Genomic DNA, 12,915 nt, shown 5'->3' with positions numbered 1-12,915 from the left:
ATAGTATACAGAGCATTCAATTTTAAGAGGAATTGAAAGTTTATTTGATAAAAATCGGGTTTGGAATAGCTGAAACATCCAAAAACAAAGTAAAAAAAAAAACGATCGTAATCAAATGTGGGTCCCACACTGTATTAGGATCGCTCTGTTTTGGATATCTCGGCCATTTCAAATTCAATTTTCATCAAATAAACGTTGAATCCCTCTTAAAACATGTCCTTTCATATTTCATAAGAGGTTTCTCACTATCTCCCCCCAAAATGATAAAAACCTGAAGTAAAGTCTCAACCAAAACTATACGATCCCTTTAAGCTTTCACGGTGTCAAGTGTCAGTTTCTGACATTAATGAAGAAATCCACCAAAAAAAAAAAAAAAAAGCTGCAAAAGAAAAAAAAAATCGGATAAGAAATAAGGAAGATATGACATTTTGATATTTCACATTTTCTCGGAAAATAATTATTTCTTGTCCAGTCCTTATGAATATTCAAATGACGAGTAAAATGATGATGCATGTCGTATACCGTCACAATTCTTCATGTAGGCCTATGTTATGAAATTCGGAAAATTGTTATTTTGAGCTAATACAAGTAAAAGAGTGTTCACATATTACCAAGATATACCAGAGTTAACTTAATCATTTCTAGTTTGGGTGATTTTATTAAGACAAGTTTTATATTTAAACAGCTGAAATATATTTACGGTCATTTCTGTATATGAAATGAATAAGAAATTGTGAGAGCATGACATCGTCAACTTGCTGATTTGAGTATTCATAAGTACTGGTCAAGATATGTTTTCCGAAAAAAAAAAATGTAAAATTTCAAAATATCATATCTTCCTTAATTCGTATTCGATTTTTGTCATTTTTGTATCATTCTGTATAGGGAATATTTGTCTCTTTCTTTTGAAGTTTATTCATTTTTGGGTGGATTTCCTCTTTAAGGGTGTGATTTCACGGAGCACGCGAACGATTTGCGCAGGACGCGAATGGAAAAATCCAATATTCGGAAAAGTTTTTCACCGAATGTGTTCCAACAATGAAGCTGAAAACCATTTTTGCGCAGTTTGTGAGAAGTTCTCACGACGTATCCATGTGCGAATGTCGCGTGTATCATTGCTAAAGTATATGTTACGTACACGAAGAACACGCGACGGAAATGCGAACAAAGCAAATTTTTCCATAATCATGGGAGAAAATGTATTCGAGGAGAGGTGGAAGCTGTCTTGAGTTGAAGTTTTTTTCTTTCTTTCCTGTATTTCTCCTTTCTTTTTCTCTCATTTCTCTATCGTATGCGTGCCTACAGTTTTTTCTTAGGACCTATCTCCACTAGTAAAGCATTTGATTGTCGTTTGTTTTTTGTTTGTTTGTTTGTTTTTTGCAGTTTCTACAACACTGTCATAATCTCTAGTTTCAAATGCAATTTTGGCACACTTTAGATTGATTTTAAGTGTACTATGCGATTTTTTGTATATCAAACATTTTCTTTCTGTTTGCAAGTCTTTATTTTTTTTTTTTTACTATATAGTTGTTAATATAACTTGATGTTTAGATGTATGCTACGATTTTGATTTGTAGAAAACGCAGGTCATAGTCTACATCCCCCAAACATGCGCTAAACGTTCGTGAGAATGTCTCAAAAGGTATGCGAACAGTTTGCGGTTACGTCGTAAAATGATCGGAAAAACTTCGCAGATTTCGCGAAACATACGCGAGACAGTCTCCAAAGTTTCGGGGTCTTTTTGGGGTTTCACGAACATTTTGCGAACATCGCGCGTGACTTGCGAAGGTCTTGCGCATACACAGACGTGGCTTTATAGACACTTTCGAGAGCAAATCACGACCAAGTGTGCGGAAAAGGTTCGCAAAAAATTTCAAACTTTTTTGAAATTCTCGTCGAAGTAAAAACGACATTCGCGAACTATTGACGACGCTTCCGAACCCTCACGTTCGTTTGGCGATCTTTTGCAGACTAAAATACGAATGCTGATAGATTTTGCCATTCGCGTCCTTCGCAAATCGTTCGCGTGCTCCGTGAAATCACACCTTAAGTAAAATCACTGGCTTTGATTGACTGAGATGCTTTGGTAACTAACTGTTACTGTCTTGACTGTGGTGATTGTTAAAAACCGACAACTTGTCAGAGCTGACAACGAAACGGTACCCTGATGGCGACTCGCTCGAGTCTAGTCCACTGGTTGAGGAGACGTCTCCGCGCCTTCTCCGCGACGTCTCACCTGACTTGGGGGCACCTTATTCGCCGACCTTATGGTGAAGACGGGGAAACGTCGCAAAGACGTCTCCGCAACTGAGAAGACGTCTTGATTGGAAAAGTCGCTTGGACTATGCTGGGGACGTCACAGCGACGTATACTCGCTCCATCTCCGAGCGAATAAAGTTGTCACTTTGCTTGGAGACGTCTCAGACGGAACTCATTAAAGGGGAAATCCAGTCCAAAATATAAGTTATTTTGATTTAAAAAAAAAAAATCTTACGAGTTCGACGGCAAACATTAATTTTACTGAAATCGGATGAAAGATAAGGAAGTTATGACAATAGATTTATTTTGAGTTTTGCTAATTTCTCCAAAACAATTCTTGTACAGTTGGTATGAATATGCAAATGAGTGAGCTAACCATGTCATAACCTCACAATTTTCCATTGATCGTGCACAAAAAAAAAATGACGAAAATTCAACGTTTCTGTAATGAAAGTGTGAAACATGATGTTATTCCTTATTGAATAATTTCAGAATAGTGATGATCAGTTAGATATCATGAGGATTTGAGTTTCTGGCATAAACTACATTGCGTGCAAATGAAAAATGGAAATTTCAAAATCTTATGCAAGTTGTGAGGGGATGATATGCTCACTTTACCATTATTGCATTATTCACATTAACCGTTCAAGAACTGTTTCCCGAAAAATAGCGAAACTTCAAAATGTCATAACTTCTTTATTTTTTATCTGATTTCGATCAAAATTGTATCGTTAAACTCTTAACATTTTACTCTTTCTTATCAGACTAACTTATTTTTGGACTGGATTTTCCCCTTTAATTGGAGGGCGTCGTGTGGTGAGAGAGCAAAAATTATCATCGATCTTTCGAGTCACACTGAGTTGCTGCGACTGATTAATCGGTTGCGGCAATCGCGGCGACGTCTCTTCCAGTGATGGTAAACCCTGATTTATATTTCTTCAATAAGTAAGAATGAGCGAGTAGGCGTGTGCTCCGAAGTAATTTGTCAGTGTTGGATTATCAAACTTTTAAAGGGAACATTACTTGGACATTAGAATAAAAGAAAAGAGCTTCAGGCATCTTCATTGGAAATTAGCATTCTTTGTTGTGTCATTTTTAAAGCACTCATGCTACATCTTGCAGACAGAAGCAGCATGTTATCCGTGCAGACCAAGGGGAAAAAAGACACCCAAAAATACTAACAAAAATCCTTATTACACTGTATTGTTTACGCTATTTTTATGAACAACTGCGGTCAAGCGCTGATCTTACCATGCAGGACGAGGACAATCAGACGAGACTTCTTGCCCGATAGCGTTCACCAAAACATCTTTATTTTCTAGCAAAATGTGCCGGTTATGTACTGTTACTAACCCCCTTTCAGCTCCAGCTCGATGGTTCATATCAAACGATATAATTATTTTCGCACATCGTAATTTGTAGACAGCATTATTCTGCACAAGACAGCATGATAGTATTCATTGCTGTCATAGTATTATAATAGCATGCTGGTTACGGACTAAATATTGACTGATGACACGGGCCTGTGAACTCGATGAAAAGCAAAGTCGTAGTACGGCCTCGAGACGCAAGGCAAAGAATATAAAGGCTGAAGATTCAGGAAGAGCTTCCAATCCGGACTGACGTGGAAAAAATATAAAGAGCTGCTTATTTGAATCGCATGCAGTATTTAGAGTGTGTGTATCCATTTATAGGGTCCTAACCATGCCATATGAGTTCTTAGAAAATTAACTTCATCGCCCATAAGACGTAAGCATCTTCTTTTAGACCTTTGCGTTTTGTTAATAAACAAGTGCCTCACGAAGAGCATAGGCCTAATAGTATAGTATTATTATAGGGTACATGCTTACAGAAAAATGGGAGGAGCAGGCATATTATGCAGAGAGGAATGAAACTCGGAGGACCAATCACAAATAAAAATGTTAAACCAGAAACACTGCAGACTTATAGTCGTAATGGTGTATATGCATGCTTATTGGTGTATGTATCGTTTTCGTTGCTATACTGCCAGGACTAGTAGGCCTACATAATAGGCCTATACTACCATGACTAAGTTAATGCTGCTATCACTTTTTACTACTACTACTACTACTACTACTACTACTACTACTACTACTACTACTACTACTACTACTGTACTCTCTAAAATAGTCGAGTGAAAATGTTCACTCTTGAAGGAGTGAATACAAAAAAGAGAGAATTTAGAATGAATTCTGAGTGAAAAATTTTCACTCGTTTTAGAGTGACCTCGGGGATCACTCCAAAATCTTCGAGAAATCCCTGAGGTCACTCCAAATGGAGTGTAAATGAACATTTTTACTCAAAATTCACTCCAATTTCGCTCAAATTCACTCTTTATGTATTCATTCCTTCAAGAGTGAATATTTTCACTCGACTTTTTTTAAGAGACTACTACTACTACTACTACTCTACTGTCACTGATAATGATGATGATAATGATATAATAGTAATAATGATGCATGGTGCATGATTATGATAATAATAACGAAAGGTTTATACCTAATAATATTATAGTTAATAATAATGATAGTGATAACAACAACGCTGGATAATTATAATTATCTAAATAAACTGTCCTTAGCTAATGGTAGTAGTGACATCAATAACTTTATAACATGAACATACAAAAAGGAGAACTTCCCATTTATGGTAATTTGATTATGTAATTATCAGAAATGGGTGTGTATGGGATGGGGCACGTTGTGTACCATGCAGATAATAGATTATCATGTTCGCGATCTTCGTCTGAAATAATAAATCTTCTAGATTGCCAATACAAGCATGATAGGCCTATACATGCACGCCTGTAATACTTTTCAAATCTGAAGGACGCAGGACTACCAGAGGAAGAAGTATAATAAAACACTACGCCTTTAAAGTTATATCTTACTTTCTAAAAAATTCGAGTGAAAATATTCACTCTTGAAGGAGTGAATAAAAAAAGAGTGAATTTAGAGTAAAATTAGAGTGGATTTTTAGAGTGACCTCAGGGATCACTCCAAAATCTTCGAGTGATCCCTGAGGTCACTCTAAAATGAGTGAAAATGATCGTTTTCACTCAAAATTCACTCCACTTTCACTCTAAATTCATTTTTTTTTTTGTATTCACTCCTTCAAGAGTGAAAAACATTTTCACTCGATTTTTTTCAGAGAGTATAGGTGAAACACTGTAGTCGGGAGATTCATCAGGCACCACCATGTATACACAATGACCATGCGGAGTGCATGCTTGCTTGCATGAGCTGCACATTATCGCGTATACAACACAACGTACATACATCCAGTACAATGACGGAGGGTTATCATAATTATATTGATATAAGCCTACGTGATAACTAACAAACGTACCTTTATATACGGAATGTCATTCATGTTCCCTGATACCAGCTATCTCCGCATGCAAAAGGCCAGGAAACGAACAGATCCAGCTCTGCTTTGGTGTCACATGCAGTGCGCATGCAGTTTATCCTATACTCTGAAGATTATTTTGGAAGCTTGGTGCGCAACTATGGCTGTCCAAATAAAAGTGGGGTGTTATCTGCGATTGATTGTACTATATCGGAAATTCCAGAGGGTCCTTTTAAAACGGTTGATGTGCTTAACACAAAGGGGAAGGAAGTTAATTCGTAGACCCACACCTCGAGCTATAAAAACTCCAGCTTCCGAACCTGAACACATTTAGCTGTTCCGCCCGAACAAATTTTAAGAAAAAACGCTTAATATCTTGTCGTCCCACCTCTGAAAAAAGAAAACAGAATGCTGCTTTCATGTCCTATTGTCATTTCATATACCATGAAGCACGCGGCTGACTTAAGTTGCAGAAGGGGTTAACGTCCTCTATCTACTTTGTCGCACGAGACCATAACCTTTCCCCAACATTCCAACTGCGATGTCTTTGATCACCCTTTTTTCTTTTTTTTTTCTTTTTTTTTTTTTTGGGGGGGGGGGGGTAGTTTAACTTCTGATAATAATAACTACGTGTTGTGTTGGTCAGTGATAGCTATGTGACGTGCTTCATTCAATTCAATTCAATTCAATTCAATTCAATTCAAATTATTTTTTATTTCAATATGAAGTAATACAAAGCAATATACATAACGCTTACAAGAGTAGATATTGTAAGGAACTTTGAATCACATAAGCTTCAACAAAACATGGATACAATATATCAACTTTGGTTTTTAGATAAATAAACAAGCTTAATAAGCAATACAATCTTATTTTGTAACTCTAAATGGAAAGGAGGAATTCACAAGAGAAGCATAGCTTGTAAATTTTGTGAATCTCAAGATCCGTACAGCACTTCATGTATGCAAAATTTGATATCATGATGTCCGCAGGCGAAACAAACCTTGGTTCCCATCGATATACAAAGGTTACGGATTTTCTTTTTCCGAGTGCAGGTTTATACGCTTATCATTATTTTCAACTTGCCCTGTGTCAACAAATTAGACGATCGGACTTTGCCCGCCGAAAGGTAATGGCACTTATAGAAATACACCTTTTGCACTAAAACCTGGAATGTAAGAGAAACAGAAAGGTAAAAACAACCAAGCATGCCTCTGACCCTCCAAGAAAATTATTTTTTAAGCCAAAGCCATCGGATACACGCTCGACACCCATGTACAGCCTAATCAGCTAGAGACTATTAAAGTGCATGCACAAAGCATAATGAGCTCGACATCAAGTAAAATAGGCCCCGAGCTATATATTATGGTCCACCAGTTCGGCACTAGGCATATCATAAGGCCCATGAGCTCGACACTATACAGACAAACGAAAGGCCCACGGGATCGACACTATAGGCAAACGAGACCGGCATCATTAGGGCCTACATCACAGGGTCTTGACCGAGTGTCGGTCTCGTCCCATGGGCCTTTTTGCATAGTGTGGGCTAGCTTATGGGCCTTAGCTGCCTAGTGTCAAGCTGGTGGGATTTTTTTTTTTTTTTTTTTTGGGGGGGGGGGGATGGGGGCTGGTATAGAGCTCGTGAGCTGTATGACTCATGGACCTTTTTTGTGTGACCTATGGACCATTTTTTTTTTTCAGTGTCGAGCTCGTGAGCTGTTGGCCTATGACTCGCGGGTGGCGAGCTCACTGAAACCCCAAGCCATCAATCGTTGTAAGGTATAAGACTGAAGTTTGGATAGAATTACGTCTTGTAATATTATGACTCAATCTCAAATGAAAATAAAAAGGGGGCCTTAGTTGAATTATCGCTCATGAATAAATATTGGCCTCCACGTCTTTGAATAGAAAAGTCTTATGTTTCATTGTACAGTAATGTACAGTCTAATCCAGGTACATGTATAATTTTAAGGAGTTTTACGACAGAATTGCTTTAACAATAGAACTGCAAAATGTTCACCATACTACATCACACACCACACACACACACTCACACACACACATACACATCCTGAATGCTTCACTACCTGCTTTCTCTGATTTGACGCTTTCTATTGCGTTTGTAAAAGGCTTAAAGGAACTATATACTAAATGCAAATACAATACATGTTGACTTGTATTGAGTCATGTATGACACCCTCAACATCACATGTGTATAATATAGCCAAATTGTCATGAATATGAATTTGTACAAAGTGGGTGTGGCCTGTTCGGACCATGTTTATGGGACAAAGATGGACCGAGACTGGGACGATGCCGTTTGAGGCGAGGTTTTTGTTACTTTACGTCTGATATCATTGGTGGTGGTGATTTTTGTTTCGGTGTCAGAATGTGTGACATGTTGTTGTGCCACCAGGATACGCAAGCCGCGCCCACACACACACACACACACACACAAATAAAAAAAAAAAACCACAAACCTTCCAACTCAAGATTCTATCGGTGACTTCATCTGTTAATCATTGTTAAAGTACACAAAAATGATTTAAAAAGACATTGAACTACACCGTCAACTATAAGACCGATCGATGTTTCCTTGCATTAATTTGTTGTTGTTGTTGTTGTTCATGGAGTCATAATGAGTAATATAACGCATGGAAGCATGCATGTTATGTTCAGCCTAGGGAAAGGTGCATTCGAATGCCTTTTACTAATCATGTTAGTACAGTGTATACATTAATTTTTTAGCAATGATTAACAGGATGTCACCGAGAGAATCCTGGTTTGATTGATTGATTGTTTGTTTGTTTGTTTATTTGTTTGTTTGTTTGTTTTGTGGGTGTATATCTAAGTAATTTGAAGAGAAATAGTACACTGTGTAGATACACTATAACAATTTATAAAATGGGATTTAGAATCTCTGCAATCTGATTGGTCAATTACCATGCATTGATTTTTTTTATTGAACCGCACTGAGCCATGCGTCCGGTAACATCCGAACGCATGGCCATGCGTTCGGTATGATAACGACGTCGCCTTGTATAGGTGTACCGGACGCATGATCTGGAAATGGTTGTATGTCATGAATTTACGGGGCCATTTTTTAACAGAAATTATGCACAGGCCTATTTCGTGAATCAGTGAGAATTGGATGCTCTCGTGTAACTTTGGAACAGTCTAAAACCCACTCGCTGCGCTCGTGGGTATAAACAGTTCCAAAGTTAAACTCGCGCATCCAATTCTCACCGATGCACTCTGTCTAAGAGACCTGCGCATTATTTGCATAATAATCATGCATGGCACATACAAGTCAAACTGCATCGTCGTTGCAAACGAGTAGTTTCTTTATAATGAAAACGTTTATTTTGCTCAAAACATGGCACTTTTAGTCGTCGGTTTCATACTCAAACCGTGTTAGACATGTTGGGACGGTAAATTGAGTACTAACACGGAAACAATTACTGTCTAAACTAGAAAAAAAAGTTCTTCGTTCAATTAATTTTATTAGCTTTGCATATTACTGAAGACACATTCATAAATTCTAATATCTTATATTTTTCATGATCTGACTATCAACAAGAATATTGGGCTAACTATAAGAAGTTAACTAAAGTGATTTCCTTTTCATCCGTTGCGTCATAAAGTATATACATTTTACGTTACTTGCCATAAAACTGGCGAGCTTTGCTGTTCATTATGAATAACGCAGAACACATACTGAGTAAAATGATATGATGCAGCTGATGATATGGCATATTGTGCCAGTTATTATAGTCGCTCTCTCAAACTGCATGAAATTTTGGGGCAAGATGATGACAGCTACTCCAACTAGCATTTTGCTCCAAAGATGAATGTTGTGGCCAGGTCTACGTTCAACGTTATGTCTGCATAGTATCACTTATTACATTAACAAACTCAATAAACGCTTATTCTTGTTTGTCACGCTAAAATAAATCACACTCCCAAACAAGTCGTGTCATAACTCTGTCAGCACATTATGAACATTTTGAATTGATCAAAGGAAAACGATGAGTAAAGCATGCAGACCGCTTAAATCCACACATTTCTTTTTGTTCGCTCATGAGGGGACAAAATAGTTTCATAATCATAATATCTTTATCCTTGTTTCTTACGTCAAAGCATCCACCAACAAATCATATGGGTTTCTGTAGTGATCTGACACTTGAATAGATTGTTGGTCCTTTTGAACAAACATTCTAATTCAAAAGTTTTTATGTCACAACAGTAATTTCATGGGCCTACGACACTAGATTCATTTTCGACTTTTCAATAATGGCTGCCGGGCATGCCGGGTATAAGACATTCTTGTCTTTTCTGTCAGAAACGTTCTAGCCTCACTGCCATAAGCCGTGTTCTTCGGAGAGAGGATTTAACGCTGTCGGTCCCATATGGCTGCCTCCTCACGAGCATCCACTTCTTCCAGAGAGGTCACGGAAAACAATATTAATATAACAAAATTAAATCAAATTTGAACACTATCATCGAGATTGTTTGGATCGCTATAATAACGAATGAAATCTGAATACGAATACTGGTGATTATACTTAAGCTCTCACCATGCGACAGAACGAACAACGATAGCGGCGGATTCAGTGGGGACGCACCGCAGGCCGGGCGCGCTCCCATTATTCTTGTTAAAAACAAAAGAAATACAAAGGAAAAATGGGGGGGGGGGGGGCGTGCGCCCCCTTTACTTTTGAAAAGGCGCCCCTCCTTAACGGAATTCCTGGATCCACCCCTGTATGGCAGCTATCCTCTCTTTCGATTCTTCAAAATGCCTATCAAGTTCCACTGCTGTCAGGTGGCGTCATCTTATACATGCTGTCCTGAAATACACAAGATGGCGTTACACGAATATAGAATTTTCATTTCATGGAAAGTTGTCCCCGAATGTGGTAAAAAAAACAATCAACAAGCAAGTACGGTGCCTACAGACGGTTACACGATGGCACTCAAACCTCACACAATATAAGGTTGCACGAAGATTTGAATATTTATTAAGAAGTTTGCCAAAAGGGGACACGAAGGAAACAAAACGGCTAAACGAAGATTTTGCCACCTCTGACGAAGTTGCTGTTAGCGCCTGACAACGGCGGTCGTACGATGACCCTCACATAATGGCCGGATGTTGATTCATGATCAGAGCCGGATTTAAACATTATTTTCCTTCATTGTGTGTCCGTCTTTACTCAATTTCGGAACTGTGTGACGCCTGCATTATGATGACCTTCGGCAACCGACAAGTATTCTGATGGGGAGATTTTTGAAAACTGCTAGCACATTTTGATTTGGTTGTATAACAAATTTTCTCTGTAATCAAAGAGATTCAAATGCAATGTATCTCCACAGCCTTCGCTCTGGATCCAGCACGAACCATGCACAATATTATTGGTCTATATTCACTATGCAGACTTCTCAAAGGCTACCACGCTGTCTTAATAATAATAATGCTGCTGTGTAAAGTTTGCCCTGTATCTCATACAACCATTCGATACTGAGAGTGCTATCTATCTATGATAAAATCCATTATGATGATCGAAATTTTTTTTTATTCTTTGTTTGTCATGTCTTTAAGTTTGATCTTCTATTGCTTTCTATAAAGTACTCCGTATTTTCTTTGTCAATCAATTATTTTGTGCATACTCGTACACAAGGGAACTTGTACTTTACAATGCCTTTTAGGCTTTACTCAAGTTCTCTTTTTTCATCTCACAGATATATTGTAAATGATTGATTATCTTTTTGTTCTGTATTGAGAAAGTCAATACTGTTGTATTGTTTTATCAGAAAATGAGATGAATAAACACAATTGAATTAAAGAAATTGAAATCTGAACAAAAGAAATTCCTCGCAGAAAAAAAAAAAAGAAATTTAATGACATACAAAACAACCTCTCTTTTATACAATCCATGCATAATATTTGGGAATTTAGTTGTAACGTAGCCACTGTGAGGTATAAGGAAATACTTTTGAGATACGTGTAAAGAATTGACATCATAATACATAATATGAAGTAAATTTGCCAAGTGATCGTTGACGTAGAAACCCCATTGCATATAAATAGGCCTACTTCATTCTTTTTGAGCGCACATGAGCTCAATTGTAAAAATATTTTTGTACAGTTTGTTGGTGACATAATCATAAAAAAAATAATAGAAGTAGAAGTAGCCGAATCAGCAGAGGTGTACTTTATTCTAAATTATACTTGCCAGGCTACCATGATAATGTACTGGGCAGAGATAATAATCTTATTATACAGTACCGTCAAAATTTCATCACAAATAATATTATCACAGTACGTAAACGTGCACATTCAAAAATATGCGAAGAAACCGAACGATAATACTGCTCCAGCATTTCACAAAATGGTTTTGACTGAAGTATATAAGCAGCCAGGTTAAATCACCGCTAAAGAATATACTGTACACATATCTGTCCTCTAATGCAGCATAAAGAATGTAATTTTGAGTCACACTTGAAGACACAGGGACGGACTTCGACTTGGATTATTATCAAAATGAATTAATATTAATGTTGATGATATTTCACTGAAGCCCTTTAAAAATATACTCGTGAACGCAAATTCGTGGATTCATCAATAAAATCGGCGTAATAAGACAAGTATGAAGTTCATATACTTTGTAAGGCCATGATTGAGATAATTCGTCTTGAATACGAGAGCAAGTTTTGCACTACAACAAGGCAATGTTAACACACAGAAAACAGTACCATGTATAATAACACGGTCAGGCGCAAATGCGTGATTCGTGTACAGCGTATCTTATTTTCATTGATTATTAAATTCGATAAGACACGATGTGGATCACAAGGAAAGTTGTGCAATAAAGCTCAAGTTACCCTCAAGAGAAATTATTGCAGTGTATTGATATATTTCTAGTTTAGAATTGAGGTAGCCGACTAGCTTTGATATTGGTATTGCGTTTTATTCTCCAGCTGCTGATGAGGCATTCCTCGTTTTGTACATACGTTTTCCCCCAGCGCCAATAATATTATAAGCATAAGTACATAGGCGTTTTCACATCAGCCCGATAAGAATCCTAGCTCGAAATATTTTCGCGATTGCGAACTAGCGCGCTATTTCATTTCTTATTCACATCAGCCCGAAGAGACTTAGCCCGAAATTTTTCGAGCTAATTCGACAGCTGAGTATGTGCAAACAGCATAAGTAATGTGTGTGCCCTCTCAAAAATCCCTCATGATTTGTGTGCAGTTTGCCTCGATCGATCGGGTCACACACGCTAGGCA

This window comes from Diadema setosum, chromosome 20, assembly GCF_964275005.1.
Source record: "Diadema setosum chromosome 20, eeDiaSeto1, whole genome shotgun sequence".
Lineage (NCBI taxonomy): Eukaryota > Metazoa > Echinodermata > Echinoidea > Diadematoida > Diadematidae > Diadema > Diadema setosum.
The sequence above is the reverse complement of the archived record's forward strand: the minus strand, read 5'-3'. Positions refer to the sequence as shown.